The sequence below is a fragment of the Chiloscyllium punctatum genome, chromosome 46, assembly GCF_047496795.1.
Source record: "Chiloscyllium punctatum isolate Juve2018m chromosome 46, sChiPun1.3, whole genome shotgun sequence".
In the NCBI taxonomy this organism is placed as follows: Eukaryota; Metazoa; Chordata; class Chondrichthyes; order Orectolobiformes; family Hemiscylliidae; genus Chiloscyllium; species Chiloscyllium punctatum.
Window position 1 is genome coordinate 61495461 of NC_092784.1, and position 25696 is coordinate 61521156.

The following is a 25696-nucleotide window of genomic DNA, read 5'->3' on the forward strand; positions in this document are numbered from 1 at the left end:
CCATCAAGGATAGTAGTGGGAAGTTGTACATGGAGTCTGAGGCGAATGTTTTTGTTAATATTCACACTGGAAAATGACAGCGTTGTCAAGGAGAATACCGAGATACAGACTACTGGCCGAGATGAGATTGAGGTTCGCAAGGAGGAGGTGTTAGCTGTTTTCACACTTTCCAGTATTGCTCAGTCCCTGGGCAGGTGGGATTTATCCTAGAATTCTCTGGAAAACCAGGGAAGAGATTGCAGAGCCTTTGGCTTTGATCTTTGTCATCATTGTCTACAGGAACAGTGCTAGAAGACTGGAGAATAGCAAATGTCCCCTCCTTCAAGAAGGGAAGAAGAGACAACCCCAGTAATTTTTGACCACAGCCTTAGTTTGATTGTGGGTAAAGTGTTGAAAAGGTCATAAGCGATAGGACTTAAAATCATCAAGAAAGGAATAAGTTGATTAGGGATAGTCAACATGGTTTTGTGAAGGGTAAGTCGTGTGTCACAAACGGCTGCTACTCTGTTGGGAACAAAGGAAGGTGGAGTTGTGTCCACTCCTCTTTAGTAACTGCAAGAAGGGGTTCATTCTTGACCCAGTGTAAAAAGAAGATGGAATTCCTCATTAATTGATGCTTCAAGATGTTGTATTGCACATTTGGAAGCGAGGAGATAAAATATGCATGTCCTGCATACAGAAAATTGTGAAGTTACAAGCAAGCAGATGTCTGTGTGCAATGTAAGTTGTGTGAATGCTGATTTGATAGGTTGGTGCATGTGTATTTGTCAGGACATAATATAAGGATATATATTGCCTAATAGCAGAATTGAGGTTCTGACCAATTTGTTGTAAGTTTGTCTGCATTTCCATAGTTCCATGAGAATGCGGAAAACTTTGAATTTTAATATTTGATTTCCATTGTTTTTCTCTTGAAACAACTGTAATGTATAATAGTGAATAACCAATGTTGTCCAGTTTGTCCTGAAGACCTCTCCAGTGAAATAATCTGTCATTAAGAAATGATAATTCTCGCATAATCCCCTATTTTCATCATTCAAACACTAACATTTGTTGTTGTCTTCAGGATTCTGTACTGAAGCCCTGGAACTTCCTTGCTAAACACCTCCATCTCTGTCCTGAAAAAACATCTTTTGAAAATGCTCCTCTCTGACTAAACTTGAGGTTCACTGACCTCCTATCTCATGATTCGTTGTCAGATTTTCTTTGTTCATGCTCTTGTGTTTTGCTCCATTTAAGGTACCTTAATAAGTTAATAACTCCATATTAGCTTTGTGCTGTGTTATTCATTATAAAGTTGCCATCGTCTTAACAGGCCATTGACTGCTCTTTCACCAGAGCAAAACGACTAATGGTGCTTTAGCTTAATGGTCAGTATGCCTGAGGTGAGGGGAGAAGTTGAGAAGGAGAGTCCTTCATGGTAACTTCAACCTGTATGGGAATTGAACCCACACTGTTGGCATCACCCTGCATCATAAACTAGTCTTTCAGCCAATTGAGCTAAGCCAACTCTGAGTAGAGAAAATATGATCCAAACTGAAGTTAGACAGTCTGTGTACCGTTTGCATTTTTCTCTTTGTACTGTTGCTTTTTGGAGTTTGCCACTCTGTTTTCAGTCTTAATTTCAATAAACAACTAGTTGTTTTTCACATTTTTGTCACTGTACGTACAAGAGTTGTCAGAGATGAATTTTCAATACCAAGGTTCTCTTTACTTCCACTTCGCCAAGTCTTGAACTCCAACCAAGGGCATTACGCTTTTGATACTGTTGTGATTTGTACTGTGCATCAAATGTAGATCGTCCAGTCTGTCAGGTTTATGATTTATCCCTGTGTAGTTCCTAATGGTTAACCTCCATTATTTTTAATAAGTGGGAGGGTTTTTAATATGATGCCTTCCTCGAATTGCTGTGCAGAAGATGGTGGTAAGCTGCTGCCTTAAACCACTGCAGTTTATTTGGGGCATCCACCATGCCATTAGGGCGGGATTCCAAGATTTTGTTTCAGTGACACTGAAGGAACTGTGATATACTTCCAAGTCAGGATGGTACGTGGTTTGAATTTGCAAGTGGTGTTCCTTGACCTTGTCGATGGACATGGTCATCAGTTTGGCAGGTGTTGTCTGAGGAGCCTTGGTGAATTTCTGCAGTGCATCCCATAGCTAGTACGCAATGGTATTACTGAGCGTCGATGGTTAAGCGACTGTCTGTTGAAGGTGGTGAATGGGAATCTGAGCAAGCAGGCTGCTTTGTCTTGGATGGTGTTGAGCTTCTTGAGTGTTGGAACAAGAGGGGAGAATTCCGTCACACTCCTGAGTTGTACCTTGTAGATGTTGGAGTGGTTTTCGGGAGTGAGGAGGTGAGTTACTTGCTGCAGGATTCCTTGCCTCTGACCTGTTTTTGTAGCTTTTTTATGGCTAGTCCAGTTCAGTTTCTGGTCAGTTGTAATTCCTAGGATGGGATTCAGTGATGGAGATGCCATTGAATGCCAAGGCAGATATTTCGATTCTATCTTGTTGGAGATGGTCATTTCTTGGCACTTGTATGTTACTTGCCACTTAACAGCGCAAGCCTAGTTATAGTTCAGGTCTTGCTGTGTATGGGCGCAGATTGCTTTGGTGTCTGAGCAGTTGCGAATGGTGTTGAGCGTTGTGCTGTCAAGTGTTGTTTTAAACTTGTTCACAGTTTTTCTTAAAATGTCAATATGAAGCCATTCTAAAAATATAAAACCAAGTCACAGATGTTCATGTAGATCGAGCTGTTAACTTGCAAAACTAGTGCAAGCGATCATTGTGCTGCCAGGTGCAAAAACTACGTATCTTTTTCTAAAGTGTTCCATGACTTGACATGCAGGATGCAGGTCAAAACATTCGCAGCTCATTCATCAAGTGACTCATTCATTTCAACCCCTCGAGTTTTGCTGCCATAGTTTGACTTCCCACTGGGTTTAATCCTGACTCCTCATTCTACCCCTCCTGTCCAGTTTCTTCAGCTCTACAAGTTAATTTGGGATGCTTTGCTTTGGTCAGAGTATTGAGTGCAAGAGTTGGGAAGTCATGTTGCGGCTGGACAGGGCATTAGTTAGGCTACTTTTGGAATATTGTCTGCAATTTTGGTCTCCCTCCTATTGTTGTGAAACTTGAAGGGGTTCAGAAAAGATTTATCAGGATGTTGCCAGGGTTTGAAGATTTGAGCTATAGGGAGAGGCTGAATAGGCAAGGACTGTTTTTCCTGAACTCGTTAAAGACACGGATAGGATAAATAGACAAGATATTTTCTCTGGGTTGAGGGAGTCCAGAATGAGAGGGTAAGGGATAGGAAGAGCGGGCAAGGATTTAAAAGGAACCTAAGGGGCAACTTTTTTTTACGCAGAGGGTGGTGCATGCATGCAATGAGCTGATGGAGGAAGTGGTGAAGGCTGGTACAATTAGTGTTTAAAAGTATCTGGATGGGTATATGAATAGGAAGGGTTTAGAAGGATATGGGCCAAATGCTGGCAAGCAGAACTTGATTAATTGAGGCTATCTTGTTGGCATGGACAATTTGGACCGTAGGGTCTGTTTCCGTGCAGTGCATCTCTATGACTCTAATTCTATCTGTGCAGTGCCTATCCTTCCTTATCTCCTGCAGTATCCCTGAAATGTAGAGTTTCCAAAAAGAGCAGCTGCGAATGGGTTAAAGAGTGTGAATGCTCTTGGTCAGGGTGAGTATGTTTATAGCTGTCTTCCATTTTGCTTCTTTTGAATTGAATACCTGTGCTGTATTAAACTCTGATCCTGGCAACTCACCTGTTTTGTTCTCAGTCACATATTTTAATGATTTGCTTTTATTATTTAAAGCCTGTCTTCATTGATCTTAATCATATTTACTCAATCATTCAAATCACTCAAGCACTGTTTACTTTTTCTGGTCTACCGGTGTGAAGTTTCTGGATAGATTTTTGACGGGTTGGTCAGATGCAAGAAGGAGAAAGCAAACCTTGCTTTCATTCTTGAGTTGTTCATAAGATGCAGAGCAGCGTAGGCTGTTCAGTCCATCAAGTGGGCGGTACGGTGGCTCAGTGACCAGGGACGCTGGTTCGATTCCTGCCTCAGGTAACTGTGTGGAGTTTGCACATTCTCCGTGTGTCTGTGTGGGTTTCCTCTGGGTGCTCCAATTTCCCCTCATAATCCAAAGATGTGCAGGTCAGGTGAATTGGCCATACTAAATTGTCCACGGTGTTAGGTGCATTAGTCAGCGGTAAATAGAAGGTTGGGGAATGGGTCTGGGTGGGTTGCTGTTCAGAGGGTCAGTGTGGACTTGGGCAGAAGGGCCTGTTTTCATGCTGTAGGGAATCTTAACTTGTGTGCTTCGGCATTTAACAAGTTTATGGCAGATCTGATATTCTCTGGTGCCTGCTCACTCTGTTTTTCTTGCGTTCTCTTGCAATTTTAGTCAAGATTTGTAGCTCAGATTGTGGTTTAGGTTGTATGTTTGCTCACTGAAGTGGGAGATTCTGACGTTTCATCACCATGCTCGGTAAAATCATCAGTGAGCCTTCGGTGAAGAGGTGGTGTTCTGTCCCGCTTTCTATTTGCATGTCTTGGGTCTGTTGTGATTTGGCGATGCTAATGTTGGACTGGGGAGGACAAAGTTAAAAATCACGCAACCCCAGGTTATAGTCCAACAGGTTTATTTGGAAGCACTAGCATTCGGAGCACAGCTCCTTCGTCAGTTGTGGTTCTCTGAAAGCTAGTGCTTCCAAATAAACCTGTTGGACAAGAACCTGGTGTTGTGTGATTGTTAACTTGGTCTGTTGTGGTGGGTGATATCATTTCCAGTTCTTTTTCCAAGAGGTTGGTAAATGGGGTCCAAATCACTATGTTGATTAGTTAAGTACCAGTTTGAATGCGAGGCCTCTAGGAATTCCCAGGTGTGTCTCTTTGCCCTGTCCCAGGATGGATGTATTGTCCCAGTCAAACTGGTGTCCCTCTTCATCTGTGTAAGGATACTGGTGATCGTTGGTCTTTTGACCAAAAAAAAAGCATGACCAACTGTCACTAATATCCTTACAGATGAAGAGGGACACCATTTGGGCACCATTATCAATTTGGACCCCATTCACCAACCTCTCAAAAAGATCTGGAAATGATATCACCCACCACAACAGACCCAGACACGTAAATAGAAAGTGGAACAGAACGCCAACGCTTCAACGGAGGCTCACTGATGATGTTATCGAGCCTGGTGATGAAATGTCTGAAGAGAAACCTTCCAGTTCAGCAAGCAAACTGACAACCACTCTCGCTCATGCACTCCGTAAAGATGCTGCTGGACATGTTAAATTATTTCCAGCATTTTCTGTTTTTATTTCTGATTTCCCTCATCTGACTTCACAAGCCTGGAGTATATAGTGAATTGCCTGGATGGTGCAGTTCCTACATCTACACAAAAAGCTTGACACGATCTGGACAAGCTAGTCCTTTGATTGGCATCTCATGCATAAACATGTACTCCCTCCATCATCAATAGTCAGCAGCAGTGTGTGCCATCTACAAGTTGCACTGCAGAAATTCACCAAGACTCCTTTGACACACCTTCCAAACTCCTGACCTGTACCACCTTGAAAGGCAAGGATAACGCATACACATGAACACCAACACTGACAAATTCCTTTCGAATCGCTGTAATATCCTGACTTGAAACTGTATCTTTGTTCAGTGTCATTGGCTCAAAATCTTTGTTCAGTGTCATTGGCTCTGCACCACACATTTGATGTTCCTGGAAAACACATGAACACAGTTCAAGTGGGCAGCTCCCCACCACCTTCTCCAGAGCAATTAGAGTGGGGTCTGGTATCGCAATGACGTGCACGTTCTATAAATGGATTTTTGAAGAAAATAGCTGTTTTTAATAACAGGAATATCTCCTCTGTCTTTTGAAGGGGAAGTTAGACCCGGTACATTTTTATCATGCTGAGTTCTTTGACTTTTGTCTTGTTTTTAATGTGTTCTTTTAGTAGTTTGTTTTTCTGAACTTGGTCTTTTATGGTGCCATTCTTGGCTCAAGTCTTTCTTAACTGGCACTCCAGGAATGTGAGGAGGGTAATCTGTGCTGAACACTCCCAGTGCCATGTTGGAGAGTACTGCAGTGGCCCCGTGTTGGAATCATGCAAAGCACCTACAGACCTTATTGAGAAAAGAGAGGGGGAGTTTGCCTTGCCTTGAGTTTGAGCAAACAGTCCTCCATCATCCAGCAACATCAAAGCTTGTTGCTGCTGTTTTTATTTAATTCTTGGCTGCCTCATTTCTTTACAAAGCATCACTTTATAAACTGTGAAATTCTTTAGGATATACACACACTGCTGTAGGCATACAAGGCTTGTATTTCTGCCCCAGTTTGCTAGAGATACTCAGATTCTTGGATCAGCATCTGCAGCCAGCTGTTCGGATTGTGAAGTGATTGCCCCCTTGTTCTCTGCTCTGTTCACACCCACCCCCATTCTTCCCATCTCCTCTCTTCTTCCCCCCTTCCCCCCCCCCCCCCCCCCCCCCCCCCAATCCCAAATGCCAGAACCCTGGACATGGACAGGAAAGTGAGTGCATATCCATTTAGTCAACAGTGCATTGAACCGCCCTCTTGCTCCTTGGTCTGTGTGACATTTATTGTCTTGCTGCATTCTCGTTGGTTTCATAGCACAGTGAAATTGAGTCAGAGAAAGCCATTTGGATATGTGCCTGAAAGCGTTTTTCTTAATTGAAGTTATTGATTTACATAAGAGGACAGTCAGGAATCAAACTTGTCACCAGAATTGATGCAGTGGTTGAAGACTTGGATTTAATTTCCTCCAATCCCATGGCTGTCTTTCAGTCCATGTTTTTGCTGGACCAGTTTGTAAGAGCTTAAGGAATATGAGTTTGAGTAGACGGTTCAGCCCAAAAAGCTTGCTCCACCATCTTCTGATTATGGCTGATTTCAGGCTTCACTGCACTTAATCACTTATGCTTCCTTGTTCTAAATTCTAAGTTCTCCAGCCAGGGAAGATGACACCTCCCTGTCAGCCCTGTGAAGCCCCTTCACATCTTGAATGTTTAAATAAGATCACCTCTCGTTCTTCAAAACTGTAGAGAATATTTTACTTGGCCTCTCACCGCAGGACAGCGTTCTTATTCCAGAGACCAGTTGAGTGAAACGTGTGTGTAGTCTCCCGTGTGAATCTATCCTTGCTTGAATATGGAAATGGAAATTGCTCACTATTTTACTGTGTGATTATATCAGAGCCCTGTGCGATTGTAGCAAGTCTTTTTTCTTGTGTTCCAGCCCCTTTGCGGCAAAGGTCATAATTGAATGAATAACACAAACTTATTGTGCAGGTACAGCATTCCTCTACTGTCACTGGATTAAGGACCAATCAATTCCATTTCTTGCAAAGCCAAGTTCATCAACTGTGAGTCATTGTCTACCACAGTCTCTGTCCAAAGCAGCTCCATGGTTCACTGTAAGCAATAAATCTTCTGTTTCATTAACGTGGTCTGTCGTCCACATTGAACATGGATTAGTAAGGAACTGTACTTAAACTCTGCATCAGCTAGGCAACCTGTATCCAGTTGCCCTGTAAGTGCTTACTGTCATGGTATGGAACCACTGTTACCTGCTTGTGTAACACATCCTCCTGATAGAGTCTGTTTTGTTTCACAATTTGAATCAGTCAGCTGGGGTAGCCTTTAAAAAATCTTTGGTTCTGGGCTGATGGGCCTGAGTCTCCATGCAAGTGGAAAAAAGCTTGTGGTGTTTTGCGTAAAACGAAACAATGTTAGTTTGTTCCAATGGTGATTATTGGTGAATACTGGTGAGCAAACTTTGATCCTGAAATTATCTTCGTATTAAAAAAGTCATTTGACTCATCTCTTCCAATTCCGATCTCTAAACTCACTACCACTTGAACTGCTTTCTTTATCAAAGGTTGTCTCAACTCTCCATGTTTTTTTCCTCCACATAACACCACTTCCTTCTGCTACCATCGCTGCTGTGTTCAAATCAGGTTCTTGTTTCTTGCTCCGACTCATTTGATTCCAACAGCTCCTATTCCACTGTCTTGTCACCATTGCCTTTAATCCCAAGCTTGATATTGCTGACTGACAGCTGTTTCTTCTATTCTCTGTTCTCATGGTAATATCTTCACATTTGACCCTTTGATTTCAGCTTCTCACTAAAAGCCCCACATTGGTCCCAGAGGTAATAGATCAATAAAGCGGCAGCTGAGTTTTATTTGGCTCATTCAGTTGTAGCAGTTTGTGTCAAGTATCAGATGTGTTTGGAAGATGCTCTCTGAGGATCTTGGGTGAGTTTCTGCAGTGCACCTTGTAGATATACATGCTGCTGCTACTGAGCATCAATGGTAGAGGTTGTTTGTGCATGTTCCAGTCAAGTGGGTTGCATTGTCCTGGATGGTGTCAAGCTTTTTGAATGTTGTTAGAACTGCATGCACCCAGGCAAGTGGGGAGTATTCCATCTCATTCCTGACTTGTCCCTTATAGATGATGGCGAAAGTGAGGACTGTAGTTGCTGGAGATTATAGTCAAGGATGTTGTGTTGGAAAAGCACAGCAGGTCAGGCAGCATCCAAGGAGCAGGAGAGTTGATATTTTGGGCATAAGCCCTTCATTAGAAATGAGACTGGGAGCCTTGGGGCGGGGGGTGGAGAGATAAATAGAAGAGAGGTGGGGCTAGGGAGTAGGTAGCTGAGAGTGTAATAGGTGGATGGAGGTGGGGGTAATGGTGGTAGGTCAGAGGGGAGGGTGGAGCAGATTGGTGAGAAGGAAGATACAGGTGCGTTAGGTCATGAGGGTGGTGCTGAGGTGGAAGGTTGGAACTGGGATAAGGCGGAGGGAAGGGAATTGAGGAAACTGGTGAAATCCACATTGATGCCATGAGGTTGGAGGATCCCGAGGCAGAAGGTGAGGTAGGGTGGTAAGGGTATGTCGAGAGACGAGGCCCAGGACCTGCATGTCCTTGGTGGAGTGGGAGGGGGACTTGAAGTGTTTGACCACAGGGCGGTGGGGTTGGTTGGTGCGGGTGTCCCTGAGATGTACTTGGAAGTGCTGTGCGGGTAGGCCTCCTGTCTCCCCAATGTAGAGGAGCTCTGACGCGCTGTGTGAGTAGCTAAATGGGTGAGGTCAAACACCCACCAAGCCAGGATTGGTTTTGAGTGCCTGTTGCTGAAGTCTTGAAGCTGGATGTGGGAGCTCTTATTTCTCTCTCTGTTCCAGCTTAAAGCTGGGGTTGTCTGCCTGCTGCTGGAATTGCATGTGAGACCAGCTGTTAAATTGAATTTGTCTTTGCCAAGGGTGTGTTTATGGGATGTTACTGTATTGGAATAGTTAATTAGTAATAGCTAATATTTCATTGTTAGAATTTTGATTGTTTTATTTAAGCCAATTCTTTATTTATTTTCCTGTATTTTAGCTATAGTGGATGAATGAGGTGTGTTTTGCTTCAAGCCTGGTAGTTTGGCCAATCTAATTGCATCTGAAACACATCACCTTGCACTTACTTTTAAAATAAGCAAACTTTAGGGTCTAGACTCTGTTTGAAATATGTTTTACGGGGATTTGGTCCAGTCCGTTAAAAATTGCAGACTCTTGTCGGGATCAAAATCTCTAATTCGAGGTTGGGTTTAGGATTACTGGACTCAAAGGGTGAGTGTATTTTGGGTGTTGCATTCGGTTGGTTTAAACAGTGTAACGATGTGTAATAATGGCTTTCAGTTGCTAAGGTCTTCGTGGGGATGGAAGAAGTCACTTTGGGAGTTTTATCGAAAGTGAGCAAGGTAAAGCTTTCAGAATTGGCAAACAAGCTGGAGTTGGGGGTATTTTGTGTCTGTGAGGAATGGGAAGATGATTGCAGGAATAGCTCTGCATTGACAATTGCCAGGAATGCAATCAGCATAATTGGCCATGGCTAAAATTCAGCTGCAAGTGAAAAGGAAATTAAACAGTTTGAATTATGATTAAAAGCAGAGATGAAAGGAAGGGCCCCAGCAGGAGAAAGAGTTTTTGAACTTGAGAAATTGGAGCTGAGCCACGTTCTGATCAGTGTTGACGACAGGCCATGTTAGTGGAACAGAAACAAAGTCATTTGAACAAGGTCCACAATGAACATGGGTTAGCTGAACATCGTGCAATCATCAGCGAGCATCTCCACTTCTGATCTTATGGAGAGAAGGCCATTGATGAAACAGCTGAAGGTGGTTGGGCCCAGGATACTCCCCTGAGGAACTCCTGCAGAGATGTCTGACCTCCAACAACCATGGCCACCTTGCTGTGAGCTTGTCCCCTGGCACCCATTGATTCCAGTTGTGCTAGGGCTTGTTGATGCAACACCCAGTCAAATGCATCCTTGATGTCAAGGGCTGTCACTTCACCTTTGGTATGAATTGGAATACAAGGTAAACTTGAGCAGTATTTTAGTGACCAGTGGGATGTTTGCCTTCATTTCACATGAAATGGAGTGTCCAAAAGGAAGGTCTTAGAGTTATGGAGATGTACAGCACGGAAACAGACCCTTCAGTCCAACCCGTCCATGCCGGCCAGATATCCCAACTCAATCTAGTCCCACCTGCCAGCACCCGGCCCATACCCCTCCAAACCCTTCCTATTCATATACCCATCCAAATGCCTCTTAAATGTTGTCATTGTACCATCCTCCACCACTTCCTCTGGCAGCTCATTCCATACACGTTCCACCCTCTGCATGAAACAGTTGCCCCTTAGGTCTGTTTTATATCTTACCCCTCTCACCCTAAATCTATGCCCTCTAGTTCTGGACTCAAAGGGAAAAGACTTTGCCCAACTAAACCTTTAACACTATGGCAGTCCCAGTTGATGTTTGGAAAGTTAAAATTCCCTACCATAACTACCTTATTATTCTTACAGATAGCTGAGATCTCCTTAAGTTTGTTTCTCAATTTTCCTCTGACTATTGGGGGATCTATAATACAATCCCAATAAGGTGATCATCCCTTTCTTATTTCTCAGTTCCACCCAAATACCTTCCCTGGATGTATTTCCAGGAATATCCTCCCTCGGCACAGCTGTAATGCTATCCCTTATCAAAAATGCCACCCCCCCGCCCCCCCTCTCTTGCCTCCCTTTCTATCCTTCCTGTAGCATTTGTGTCCTGGAACATTAAGCTGCCAGTCCTGCCCATCCCTGAGCCATGTTTCTGTAATTGCTATGATATCCCAGTCCCAAGTTCTTAACCATGCCCTGAGTTCATCTGCCTTCCCTGTTAGGCCCCTTGCATTGAAATAAATGCAGTTTAATTTATTAGTCCTACCTTGTCCCTGCCTGCCCTGACTGTTTGACTCACTTCTGTTCTCAGCTGTACCAGTCTCAGATTGATCTCTTTCCTCACTATTTCCCTGGGTCCCACTGACTCTTCTCTCCCCCCCCCCCACCTTACCAGTTTAAATCCTCCCAAGCAGTTCTTGCAAATCTCCCTGCCAGTATATTCGTCCCCTTCCAATTTAGGTGCAATCCGTCCTTCTTGTACAGGTCACTTCTACCCCAAAAGAGATTCCAATGATCCAAACATGTGAATCCTTCTCCCATACACCAGCACCTCAGCCATGCATTCATCTGCTGTATCTTCCTATTCCTGCCCTCACTAGCTCGGAGCACTGGGAGTAATCCAGATATTACTACCCTTGAGGACCTCCTTTTTAAATTTCTGCCTAACTCTCTGTAATCTCCCTTCAGAATCTCAATCCAATGTTGTTGGTTCCAATGTGGACAATGACCTCCTGCTGGCCCCTCTCCCCCGTGAGAACATTCTGCACCATCTCTGAGACATCCTTGATCCTGGCACCAAGGATGAAAATGTGTTGCTGGAAAAGCTCAGCAGGTCAGGCAGCATCCAAGGAGCAGGAGAATCGACATTTCAGGCATGAGCCTGAAGAAGGGCTTATGCCCAAAACGTCGATTCTCCTGCTCCTTGGATGCTGCCTGACCTGCTGCGCTTTTCCAGCAACACATTTTCAGCTCTGATCTCCAGCATCTGCAGTCCTCACTTTCTCCTAGCACCAGGGAGACAACACACCATTCTGCTTTTTCTCTGCTGGCCACAGAAACGTCGATCCGTACCTCTGACTACAGAATCCCCTAACACAATTGATCTCTTGGAAGCTGACGTACCCCTTGTTGCATTAGAGCCAGTCTCAATACCAGAAACTTGGCTGTTCGTGCTACGTTCCCCTGAGAATCCATCACCCCCTACATTTTCCAAAAAGCATACCTGTTTGAAATGGGTATATCCACAAAAGACTCCTGCCCTAGGTGCTGACCTCTCTTACCCTTCCTGGAGTTAACCCATCTATGTGGCTGTATCTGAGACTTTCCCCCTTCCTATAACTGCCATCCATCACATACTGTTGCTGTTGCAAATTCCTCATCGCTTCTATCTGTCTCTCCAACCGATCCACTCGATCTGATAAGATTCGCATCCAACAGCATTTATGGCAGATATAATCCGCAGTAACCCTTAAACTCTCTTTAAGCTCGCACATTTGACAAGAAGTGCACATCACTGCAAAGGCCATTTTTGCTCCTTCACAATCTACAGACCCAGAAAATAACACCGTCTTATTCCTCTACAAACACTGCCCCAGGTTAAATTAATAGCTATGGCTTATATTTGAAGTTTAATCAAGAGACTTATCTCCAAAATCATATAATCAAGAAAGAATCCACTATACTCACTACTGCAGCCTTTCTCTTGGACAGACTTAAAACAACAATTAACTTGTCTGATTCTGTGCTGTGAACTTCGCCCAACAGTTCCTCCAAGATTAGTTGTGAATTTCACTGTTAATTTTCCCAGATGCACTCCGATGTCCAGCGATACACAAATTCAAACAGCAAAGGCAGTAACTGTGCAGGTTCTCTCTCTCCACTGTCTTGTTGAAACTGGATAAACACTGGTCAGTGCACAGCTGGAATAGTGTGAGAAGTTGTAGTTCCCTTAACTGAGGACAAATATACTGGCACTTGAAGCAGCTGAAGAATGTTCTTTGGTTTTATCTCCAGGTATGGAACGTTTTGTTTTTTGAGGTTGAGTAAATTGGGCTTGTGCTTAATGGGGTTCAGAAAATTGAGAGGAGACCTTAATAAAAGAGAGATCTTTACGTGGCTTGACAAGGTAGATACAGAGGTTGTTTCTCCCTTGTGGGAGAGTCTTGGATCACTGGGCATAATCTCAGTAAGGGATTGCCCATTTTAAGAGAGATGAGGAGGAATTTCTTCTCAGGGAGTGAATCTGTAGAATTCTTTAGCACAAAGGACTGTTGAGGCTGAGTCATTTACTATAGTCAAGACTGAGACAGACAGATTTGTCATCAGTAAGGGAATCAAGGATTAAGGGGAAAAGGCGAAAAGTTGAGTTGAGGACTGAGACAGCAGCCTTGATGGGCTGAATGGCTGCCTTCTGCCTCTGTGTCTCAGGTTACTCCAAGAATCTGAAGTTAGAGGGGTCAAATTCTGTGTAACTTTGTGATCAGGCTAGTTTCGAAATGTGGGTTTGGAGGAGATTGGAGACAATCAGCACAGAGAAAGCAATAGTGTTGTAGAGAAAGAATAAACAAAAACCTGTTGGCCTAGTCATAAAAATGCAGAGGGTCTTGGTAGGGCATTTTTAAAATGAACTAGACGTGTAAAAGATGTCACGGTGGGGAGATTTCAGAGAATCAGAATAAGGAAGAGAGTATCCATGCTTGGTGGCTTGGAAATTGAAGGATGTTCTTGGTAAATGGAAAGGATGGCATGAGATTGGGAGGTATAGAAAGACTGCTGTGAATCAAACACCAACCTTCGAGCAGAGGCCCACCAGCTGAGAAGAAAAACTGGATGAAATAGTTCTTCAAAGAGGTTCCAGTACCTGTGTTTTTGGGAATTGGTTATCAGACACTGGGCGAGTTTTTTGTTATTGTAACATAAATATTTGAATTCCTTGTTTTATTGAATTGCCTCGCAGCTGACTGCAACTTGGAAGGAAAAGTGGTGAAATATTATCACTTGAGGTGGAGACTGTAAAAGTCTTCCATCATTATTACCTGGGCATACCATCCGATGCGAAAGTGTTGATAGTACCACGGTTGAAAAGAGAAGGAATGATGAGGACAATCAAGAAATACCGATGACTGGAAAATTAAAGGATGCACAACTTTGAGGTTTTGGAGGTCTTGAGTTTCAAGCCTTGAGTAGAGAGGAAGCAGATTTCTTTGTGGGCCTGTTTGACAGTCTTTGTACCTATCAGATGGGTCATTCTCAGGAGGTTGATGCCAAGTGCTGAGGACACTGCCCTAATTCTTTACAAGAATATTATCCGATAGATAGATGAGATCCTTAAAGCCATGTTTCAAGTTGTACTGTGTTTTTCGCCCAGCATAAAATGTGCATTTGTGGTAAAATCAGAAACCATGAATGAGCTCAGCGCACCACAGATGTGATGACGTTCATGCACAGAGCGTTTTTGAGTGAGAAATAGGTAGCCAATAGGAACAGTGGGCCTTTGTCTCAGAAACAAAGACAAGATTTCTTCGATGGCAAAAGTTGACGTCGAGCCAGCTGTACAAATAAAGCAGTCGGACTCGAAAGGAAACCCCTTTGTTTCATCCTCTCAGAATGATGAGAGGAGTTGAAATGCTGCCATTGACCTGAGTAACCTTAGGTTCAGGAGGTGAGCCCACGGCTGGTTGTGACTACTGAGTGTACTTCAAGGTCACAGCAAGGCTGAGATCTGCCATAGTATGTTCATAAAGTTAGCATTTGTGTGAGTGAGGCACTGAGCGTTACTTTTATCCTGTGACATGCTCCATGAAGAAGACTGAGTAGCTGTAAAAATTGTTTAAACCGAGAGTCTGCCCATTGACAGTCAGAATTCAAACCTTTGCAGCAGATCCTGCATTCATTTTCCAGTTTACCCAACACCACAGCCCAACCTTTATTACTTCCTTAAAAAAAATAAATGTATTGCACCTAGTCACTGTTCTTTGTGTGGATTGTAGATCTCTACCCTTTTCTGCGTGCAATTACTATTATACAGTTTTGGTATCCTTCCTTAAGCAGGTTATGCTTTGGCAGCGGTCAGAAGATTCAGTGAGTTGATTACTGGGATCAAGGATTGTCGGATGAAGAAAGGTTGATAAGCAAGAGCGTTAGAGTCTGGCAGACATGAGTTGAGGCTGGGACAAGCTTGAGGTTGAATGGTCTTCTCTTTCTTGGGATCCTACTTTCAACCTTAAGTCTGCTTGAACTAGAACAGTGGGATAGTAGCTGAGTTCAAGGTCTTGAACAATATCTTTGTGGTTCACCAAGTTGCTTTGGATTGAGTTGATTATTCTTTGTCTTGCTGTCTGGAGAAATGAGAGAAAGTGAGGACTGCAGATGCTGGAGAGTCAGAGTTGAAAAGTGTGGCGCTGGAAAAGCACTGCAGGTCAGGCAGGAGGTTCAACATTTTGGGCATAAGCCCTTCATCAGGAATGTGTGGCTGCAGCGATGTAGAGGTCAATGTGCCAAACTACCATGTGCTCTCCCCTTGTCCGCTGATGTAATGGTGAGGTTGGGTTGGAGCGGAGGAACTGGAGGGCTGCGCTTTTCGAGGGTGATAGGTTGGAGTGGGTGAAGGGTGGACAGGTTGAGGCAATCAATGCCACAGCAGTAGTTGGAGATGAAGAGGTCAAGGACGGGTAAGAGCCCAGGTCAGAGCATCCTAGAGAATGGTGTATGTTAGAGGCAGGAGAAGTCGTCCACAGAAGGTAGGTAGGAGTCAAGTTGAAAAAGTAAGCATGGGGCAGAGGCAGTGGAAGGAAAGTTTGATGTCGCGACACGTCACGTGTGGAAGGAGCACATTGGGCCGCATATGCAGAAGTGGCATGGTGGTATTCTGAGAGTGACATCAGTGGGGTTGGAAGTGGTGTAGGGGCGGCAATCACTGGGTGAAAGTGATGCAATGGGCAGTGCTCGTGGAGGTTTCGGCAGCAGTACTCATGGTGATTGAGGAGGCAGTATGGTTGATGGTGGTCTCCGTCAGTTTAGTGGTGAGGGTCATAGTGGTGGCTGTAGCGGTTTTTGGAGGCTGGGGCGTTGTCAACTCTTTCCCTACCTGCTCATACCCGATATATATTCTCAGGGGGAAGTGTCTGGATTGGTTGGAGAATCCTGGGTTTGGAGGTAAGTAAGTGACAGTTTGATGAACTTATGTTCCTCGATGTCTGATAAGCTGGAGAACAAGTGTTTGTGTGTGGATCCTTTTCAGGATGTGGAATATTTGAGAGTTGGCCTGGCCTTAGCGATGTCAAGGTTGGTGTGCCAAATCGTGACCGCGCAGCCCCCCCCCCCCCCCCCACCTCCCAACAACCCCAGTCTGCTGATTTCCTGATGAAAGCCTTCCTTCTGTCTGAAACATCACCTCTCATGATCCTCTGATGCTGCCTGACCTCTGACTTCAAAGCTCCTTGGATGCTGCCTGAACTGCTGTGCTCTTCCAGCACCAATAATCCAGAATCCTCTCTGAAGAAAGGCCCATCACAACTTTCTCTCTCTCTCCCTACCAACCCATTCTGGTCGACCTAGTGTTTCGAACATATCAGCAAGTCTGGGATTTGTGTGAAACATGCAGAGGTTGGCTTCATGCTGCTTCCTTGGATATGGGTTTCTCACTTTGAACAGAGAACTTAATCCAGAGAGTTCAATTTTCGATTGATTCCTTTGAGAATTTGGCGCTGGGATGATGGTATGGTGTTGATCATCAATGTTTTCTCATGTATGAGTTAAAATGATTGCATAGGCACCTTGCCATACTAAAGAGTCTTAATTTCTGCTAAGTGTTTTTATATCATACACTGTGAGCAATCTGTTTGACCAATATATTAAAAGTCTTACACAGGATGTGCACTTCCTGTCCACAAACCAATCTTCCTTTGTCACAATAATTCTGTTTTTGTTCTTCCAGTTTTGTTCACACTCGTTGTGGCAGTGTGGTGGGAGGCTCTGACCATTGGCTGATTGTGGTGTTGGTTTCTGAAAACTCCTGTCTGGAACAAAACACCGACTCTATGGCAATGTACTGAGTTGCTACAAATGGGGGATTTCCTGACCCTTTTGGCCATCTTGTTGGCCCTGATAGAATTTAGCAGCACAGAACGTTGGCTGTGGCTGTGCAGTGTGTCAGACTTGAGAATCACTGACAGCTGCTCTTTGCAAATTGTCTTGAAAATATTTCCTTTTTTATGCATTCGATGACGCTTGAAACTTAGTCCTGAATCTGCTGCCACTGCTCCTTAACAAAACACATCCCAGAGCCTCAATCAGGAATAAGTTCTCCTTCTATCACCACTGACTGACTTGATTTGTACCAAATATTTTGTATCTTCCAGTTGCTAGTCATGTGACTCATCTATAAACATCTTACATTGTCGACAGTTTTAAACAATAATTGTTGAGGGGATATTGATTGGCAGATTTCTCTGCTAAGTTTTACAAACCTATCACTCTGGAAGCTAAACGACTGCTTTCATGTTTGTTCAATTGTAAGGCCACAGAAGATGCACTTAAGATCAGCAGCAGTCCTTGAGGGTATGGAATACCCCAGTACTCTGCAGCAGTGGTGCTCCAAGAGCATTTCAACAGACTCCTAATAGGATTGAACCAGAAGGGTCATTGTGCTCAGATTGGTTCAGTTTGTTTGAATTCTTTTGAGTGGAGGAGATGAGTCCGAGTTGGCGGTTGGTTGACATTTAGTTTGTACATTGTTTCTGAGTATGCCTTGTTGACAGACATCAGCCTTAAACCCTGGAGTGAGATTATGAACAGAATATGTTTACACTTTTGTACCAGCCACATGTTGAAGTTTTGACTTGCAAATATTCTGTGTATCTCCACGCAAAGTATCCTCTGTGTAAGGAGAGAGAGAGAGAAGAAATCTTAGCAGTGAGGTTTTAAAAAGGAAAGTTGGATAAGGCTTCAGTCTGAATCTGGGAATTGAGATAAATGATTCTTGGAAATGTATTACGGGGTGAGGAATTTTCTGTACATTCTTGCATTTTTTAAATTCCAGAATTCCATCTGCTTTATTAAATTCCAATTTGGGAGTAACAAGGATTGATGGCAGTTGCAATGAATTCTGTGCAAGGTTTTGTTTGTGTAAATTCAGTGAAAGTGAATTTAAATTCTTCCTGAATCTTGCTGAACTGGTTGGTTCACGTCTGTCAGCTGCCTGGACTGTGTTGGATTCAGATATTTGTCGATGCAGCAGTGACTGAGGAGGCAGAAGGGGAGTCTTGTTTCAGTGTAGGAGAGACACTGACTCACTGCCTTTCATTGCTAAAGGACTTGAGAAACGATTAGTTTGATTTGATCGAAGATTCTGCAAGATGATGTCATATTTTTGAAACTCCTCACCCAGAATGGGAGGATTGTTGATAACAAAGGGAGCTGTATCCATTTGTGACAGCTTTGGCTACCCGAAGCACTGGTGTCTCGATTGAGGCAGAGCAGGTAAAGATTGTTTTGCTTTGAGTAAATGGAGCGGGGGCTAAGAGGTGGAGTTGATTGACTGAGGGGCTGTTTCATGCTGTATCATGCCCGGAGGGGAATTTAGCTGGACTTCGTTTGCTAAAACCCATTCTCTGCAGCTTTTTTTGGTTGTAACACAGAGCAATGTTGTATTAATTACCCAACCCCAGCAGTGCCGAGATGGGATTGGAACAAAAAATGCAGGCACTGTTGAGTAGGTCAGGCAGAGAAACCAAGTTAATGTTACAGGTTGATGATCTTGTGTGCTTTTATCCAAGAGTGATGGCCTTTTATAATCTGCTGAACTCCTCCTGGGTTCGTAGTTTCCATTGTGGGAATCGCAAGGATGTAGCCTAGTGACGTTGAGAAATGGAAACATTTTTCTGGGTAATGGTGGTAGTGTGTGGGGATAGCACTGCTTTAGCCATAACTGTGGTAGGCAGTAGCCTGAGAGGTGTGAATGATGCTCGAGCCTGAGCTGCTTATGTTTTAGACTGTCGATCTGTGTATAGCAAGAAGTGAAAACTGTACTGCAAGAATATGTTGTTAGTTTGACATTTTCTCGAGGAATTGTTTTTTAAAGATCTTGGTGGATGTGAGAGGGAGAGTTTTGCTGTTTTTTTTCCAGATCTGTTGTTACTTCATGTTATGGTGATGCTGCTGGGCATGGAGCAGTTGGTCAAAGCGTCAGGCTTACTACAGAATTACTTGTGTGTGAATAGTTGGACAACAGAGTGAGACACCTGAGTGACAATGGATGATCTCTGAATTGACCTGTAACACCAGAATTAAGGAAACTACTTCTTTCTCGAAAAGTGGAGTGATATTTTTTTCAGAATCCAGTCTGACTGTTCCACACTGAAGGAAACTTTGGAAGATCGCAGACCAAAACTCTGCAGCCAGCCTTTTCAGAACTTGAGAACAGAGTCTACCTGGTTCAGGAAATTTCAACAGCATTCTTGTTCAATACTTTTCCATTAAGTTCCTCACACTGCCATGTTTATTCCCTGCTATTTCTCATGTTTCTTTATCTTGTGCTCTGAAGATGGTTATAACATTTCTGTTTAATGTCAACTATTTCCTTATCTCAATTATATCAGTTGAATCTCCTCAGTTTTTATTATAATTATATTTCAGGTTAGTTTACACTTATTGTATCACCTCATGCTTATCAGTTCCTTGGTCGTCATTATCTAAAATTCTCCAAAAGTTTGACTTGATTCTGTGTCGGTGAAATTATAGACAACTTCTTTTAATCCAACAGTAACATCTTTGGTTGGTCACAATGGATGTTTGCTCCTTTGGAGTTGGGGTTGTTACTTCTCAATCGACTAAGTTCATTCAGAATCCTCAGATATTTATTGACATGTTGATATTGTTTTGATGCCACCAGCATGGAACTTGTCAGCTCATAGAGTCATAGAGATGTACAGCATGGAAACAGACCCTTCGGTCCAACCTGTCCATGCCGACCAGATATCCCGACCAGATATCCCAACCCAATCTACTTCCTACCTGCCAGCACCCAGCCCATATCCCTCCTAACTCTGACTTTTCGTATGCCCATCCAGATGACTTTTTAAATGTTGCAATTGTACCAGCCTCCACCACTTCCTCTGGCAGCTCATTCCATACACGTACCACCCTCTGTGTGAAAATGTTTCCCCTTAGGTCCCTTTTTTCTCTTTCTGCTCACACCCTAAACCTATGACCTCTAGTTCTGGACTCCCCTACCTCAGGGGAGAGACTTTGCCTATTTACCCGATCCATGCCTCTCATAATTTTGTAAACCTCTACAAGGTCACCCTCAGCCTCTGATGCTCCAGGGAAAACAGCCCCAGCCTGTCCAACCTCTCCCTGTAGCTCAAACCCTCCAAACCTGGCAACATCCTTGTCAATCTTTCCTGAACCCTTTCAAGTTTCACTACATCTTTCCAATAGGAAGGAGACCAGAATTGCACACACTATTCCAACAGTGGCCTAACCAATGTCCTGTACAGCTGCAACATGACCTTCCCAACTCCTGTACTCAATACACTGACTAATAAAGGAAAGCATACCAAATGCCACCTTCACTATCCTATCTACCTGTGACTCCACTTTCAAGGAGCTACGAACCTGCACTCCAAGGTCTCTTTGTTCAGCAACACTCCCTAGGACCTTATCATTAAGTGTATAAGTCCTGCTAAGATTTGCTTTCCCAAAATGCAGCACCTCTCATTAAACTCCATCTGTCACTCCTCTGCCCATTGGCCCATCTGATCAAGTTCCCATTGTAATCTGAGGTAACCTGTACATTACATCTTCTATTTTGGTGTCATCTTCAAACTTGCTAACTGTACCTCTTATGCTCATATCCAAATCATTTATAAAAATGATGAAAGGTAGTGGACCCAGCACTGATCCTTGTGGCACTCCACTGCTTACAGGCCTCCAGTCTGAAAAACAACTCTGTCTTCTACCTTTGAGCCAGTTCTGTATCCAAATGGCTAGTTCTCCCTGTATTCCATGAGATCTAACCTTGCTAATCAGTCTCCCATGGGGAACCTTGTCGAACGCCTTACTGAAGTCCACATAGATCACATCTACTGCTCTGCCCTCATCAATCTTCTTTGTTACTTCTTCAAAAAACTCAATCAAGTTTGTGAGACATGATTTCCCACACACAAAGCCATGTTGACTATCCCGAATCAGTCCTTGTCTTTCCAAAGTCATGGAATCCTGTGGGACAGGATATACCTCCAACAACTTGCCCACCACTGATGTCAGGCTCACTGGTCTATAGTTCCCTGGCATTTCCATACTACCCTTCTTAAACTGAGTTTAGTATTGTAAGCTTGTGTAGCAGTGAGATTTAAGGTATTGAGGTTATACTACAGGTACTACCTGATCTCTTGACTTTTTTTTCCTGTTTCCAACTGTTTTGAGGCAAACATCAGTACTTAGTGATTTTTTTCAGAAGCAATTTAAATTGGTGAGAGGGCCTAGGTAGCATTGTAATGGGGAATATGGCCCTTTGTAGTGTTGGGGAGCAGATTGGATCAGTATTTATAGTTGAGTCATCTTGTAACATTGTCAGCTGCATGAGGAAAACACAAATAGGCAATGAGTGACGTTTGAAATGAGGTCAAGGATCCCAAGCTCTGATTCAGCCCCATAGACGGTGTGCAGAGCAAATGAACAATTGATGGACAAAAAAAAATGGAAAGGCAAACACAATTGTTTTGAAAGGTGGTCAGGCTTTGCATTGAGAGATTGGAATAGTTCTCATTGACCTTTCTCCTGTAGTTTTACATGAGGAATATCTCTTGCCCTCCCTCTGCATCCAGCAGGATTGCTCTGTTTGCTGAAACAGACGATTAACTTTCCGTTTGATCCCTTCAGAAGGGATTAATGGTTGCCTATTGAAGCAATGGTTGAGACAAACTTTTACACCATATTCTCTGTGCGTTCTGCCAATTGGCTTCCTGGATACCTGCACCTGTTTTTCCTTCTCTGAGGCTGAATTGTACAACTACTGAAGCCTCACAGCTGTGAGCAAACTGGCCCAAAGATAGTAATAATGGGGAATTAGGAGTCTTGGTTGATTTCCTTTTTTTCCTCAGTCTCTCCCTTTTCTCAATTATCCTGTGCGTTGCAGAGAGAGTGTCCTCAAACAGACGGTAATTTGGAGCCTGAGATTGTTCTGGTTTATATGGACTGAGTACCACATGGGCAAGAGAAAAACTGTTTTGCAAGTTTTGCAATCCAATTTGTATTACATCCTGACACTGCATTGATATGGATCGAACTGGTCACGTGTGTGGTCATGACATAATTGACATTGATATGGGCTGAGAGTGATAAACAACTTCTGACTCTGGGGCATGTTTTATCCAGATTGGAAAGTTATGTTCATGGTTGTTAAATGAAGTTAAATAATAGTTTAATTTGCCTTAATAACCAGTTGATGGTCAGGAAAGTTAAATTGATTGGAAAATGACAAGTCACATTTTTATCATTCCTTGATTTTATCGGAAAGAAACAAACTTGGGAAGCTGTTGGAGCAGTTGTAATCAAACTGGAAATAGTCCCCTTCATGTTCTGGCCATGGAGGTGTTACTTAAGAATTTAATTGTCAGGGTCTGGCAACAGAGGCCATTTGAGGAATGGCTCGTAACCTGAAACAGTGACACAGAACCTTTGATGGAATCAAGTTGTTCTGAGACATTTGTCATTTTGTTGGCAAGGCATTTGCTGATTCCTTTACCATGGTTTGCAAAGTTTGGATCAAGCTGCAACAATGCAAAATGAAGAAGCAAAGAAGCATAATAATGTTTTTAAGTGCTTATTCCTCATATGTAATTGCAGTATATTTAACCAGTTTGTGTGTCATGCTACCGAACTGTACGTTAGCATGCTTGTGTTGCCAAGGGAGGGTATGGATTTCTGCTCTCCTCTTGACACATTTCCAATTGCAGTCGTGATTATCATGCAGCATTTAGGAATTGTGAAGAAAATGAGGGAAAGCTGGTTATGAACAATCTGAACATGATCAGTTCAATCAGTTCACTGCCGGAACAATCCTGGCAGTGGGCAAACTACGAGATGAAGGAAAATGACAAAGTTGATATTTAATTGACTGGACTGTGATGTTTTAAGTCTGGGCCACTTATTTCTAATGCAGAACAAAATGATGGGATGGAAGACTTTCTGCTATTTGTTTGAAGATGTTCCATCAGACCGTAAACCATAAAACACAGGAACCTCATTGAACAACCATGAACAGAAGTAGGCCAGTCATCCCATCAAGCTTGTTCCACCATTCTGTAAGATCATGGCTAATCTGATAATCAGTGTGGGGCAGTGGAAAGGCACAGGAGGTCAGGCAGCATCTGAGAAGCAAGAGAGTTGATGTTTCGGGCATAACCCTCCATCAGGATTGGAGAGCAGGAGGGGGCTGAAAAATAAATGGGGCTGTGGGGGGCTAGGGGGAAGGTAGATGGGATGGTGAGAGGTGGGCAAAGGTAGGAGGTAATAGTAACAATCTGCTCATTGCTCAATTTACTTGATCTTTCCCCCATAACCCTGGATTCACTGGATGGTTAAAAATTGCGGTTTCTGAGCCTTGAATACTTTGATTGTCCCAGCTTTGACTGCTCTCTGTGATAAAGAATTCCAGATTCACTACCGTCTGAGACAAGAAACTTGACCTCGTTTGTCTTAAACAAGTGACCCCTTACTGTGAGACTATACCTTCTGATCAGAGAATCTTCCACATTGGGAAGTGACCTCTCTGCATCAACCCTGTCAATCTAAACTCCACCAATAATACCAAACAAACCTGTTTTGACCTTTACTCTTAAGGAAATGCTTGCATACATGGGATCAACTAGGTGAACCTTGTCTCGATTACTCTCAATGCCACTGTATCTTTCCCTTGCTAAGGCAACCAAAATTGTTCACGTTGTGGTCAAACAGTCCCAGTGACAGTTGAGTTCTGAGTGGGCGCAGGTACTAAGTGTCAAACTGCTCCAATATCAGTGAAATCATAGCATAGTGATTTTGGGGAATGTGACCATCCTGGATCAGTCCATGATATTGAGTGGCTTGGAGCTTGATAGGGTAAAGTAAAAGGGGATTAATTCTTGATTTGCCACGTGAAACCTAACCTGAATCAGCTTGAAAGGATTTCATTTTACCTCGCCCTCCAGTGATAGGTGTCACATTAACTGTAGTTTGCAGTGTCACTAGGAGTAGCCATGTAAAGTCTTGAGGAAGTTGTGGTTTCAGCATTTGAAGTGTTCAGAGGTGGGGGAGGAATCTGCAGCCTACCCAAAGCCAATGTATATCTTTAAGTTTCCTCACAAGTTCATTAAATATTTCTCAAAAGCCTGAAATAAAGGTCATTGGTTTACTCTTCTGTTTCTATTTGTAGAGTGAATGTTTTCCCTTTGTTTTTGTGAGGGGATGGAATGCCAAGGATCTGACATGAGTGGTTCGTGTTTTGATCACTTGGTTAGCCTGCCCTTGGTGAGTTGAAATTCTTTGGCTTTGTTGTGTCTTGTGGATTGTGTCCCTCTGTTTGAAAAGCTGTATCTTGACATTCCAATATAGTCTGAAGATCTTATTTCATATCCCTACACCACTCCCCAGTGCCACATAAGTGTCTTTCTCCCCCTGAAGGGAGAGGGAAGTCCATTCAGCCCTTAGAGCCTACTCTGCTATTCAATATGATAGCTGACCATTAATCTCAAAAACCCTGCTCTTTACTTTGGTCCTTTTATCTCTGAGAATGATATCCAATTGATTTGAAAACATTCTTTGTTTTGGTGTCAACCACTTTCTGTAGCAGAGAATCCCACAAGCTCACCACTCTCTGGGTGTGAAGACATCTTTTCCTCAGCTCAGTCCTAACTGGGCTACCCTATATTGCTAAACTGTGACCCATGGTTCTGGACTCCCTGGCCATTCGGATCATTTGTTCCTGTATTTAGTCTGTCTAGTTCTGTTAAGGTTTGATAGACTTGAGATGCCCTCCACCTCTTTATTCTTCACTCCATTGACTAGAGACCTAACCAATCCGGTCTCTTCACAGGTCAGGCCTGCTATCCCAGGCATCAGTGTGGCAAATGTCTCCATAGCCAGAACGCCCTTCCTCAGATAGGGGTGCATATTGAACATGGACTTGGCTGTGGCTTGTGGACTGTGTGGTAATGAGTCAAATGTTCCACTTCACCCCTGGGTTGAGATTCTGGTGCTGGAAAATGCAGGCTATTTCTAGGGGGCTTTATTTTCCTTTCATGAACCAGTACAAAAGGGCAACTTGAATTTCCATAGCGCCTTTCATAGCTTGGGTATGTATGAAAGAGCATCACAGACCATGACTTGGAATGTTGCTCTGTTCCATAAAAAAGGTGTAGCCAACTAATGTGCACTAGATCTCACAAACAACAATCTGATTGTGATGAAATGAATTACTTTTGTGATATTGGTTGAGGGATGTGCATTACCAGGATGCCATGGAGCACTCTGCTACTTTTCAAAACGGTACCATGAGATCTTTGTTCACCTGAGGGTAGATACTGTCATCTTCACCCCTCACTTGAATGACAACCCCTCCCCAGCGCACACTTCCTGCTGCAGTGGAGCTTCGATCCAGACCTTTGGAC

At 43.4% G+C, this 25696-nt stretch overlaps 1 protein-coding gene across 2 annotated transcripts in view; it reads left to right on the forward strand.

Moving 5' to 3' along the window:
- The window catches only part of tyk2 (tyrosine kinase 2), a 99402-nt gene that overhangs the window by 2157 nt on the left and 71549 nt on the right, over nt 1-25696 (forward strand). Inside the window, exon 1 of one of the 2 annotated variants that reach the window (XM_072564428.1) lies at nt 18330-18527. The exons of the other annotated variant lie outside the window; for it this stretch is intronic. The gene's annotated coding sequence lies outside the window, so the exon portion shown is untranslated. Of the gene's footprint in view, nt 1-18329; nt 18528-25696 lie in introns of those variants that run through there. 2 annotated transcript variants of the gene reach the window in all.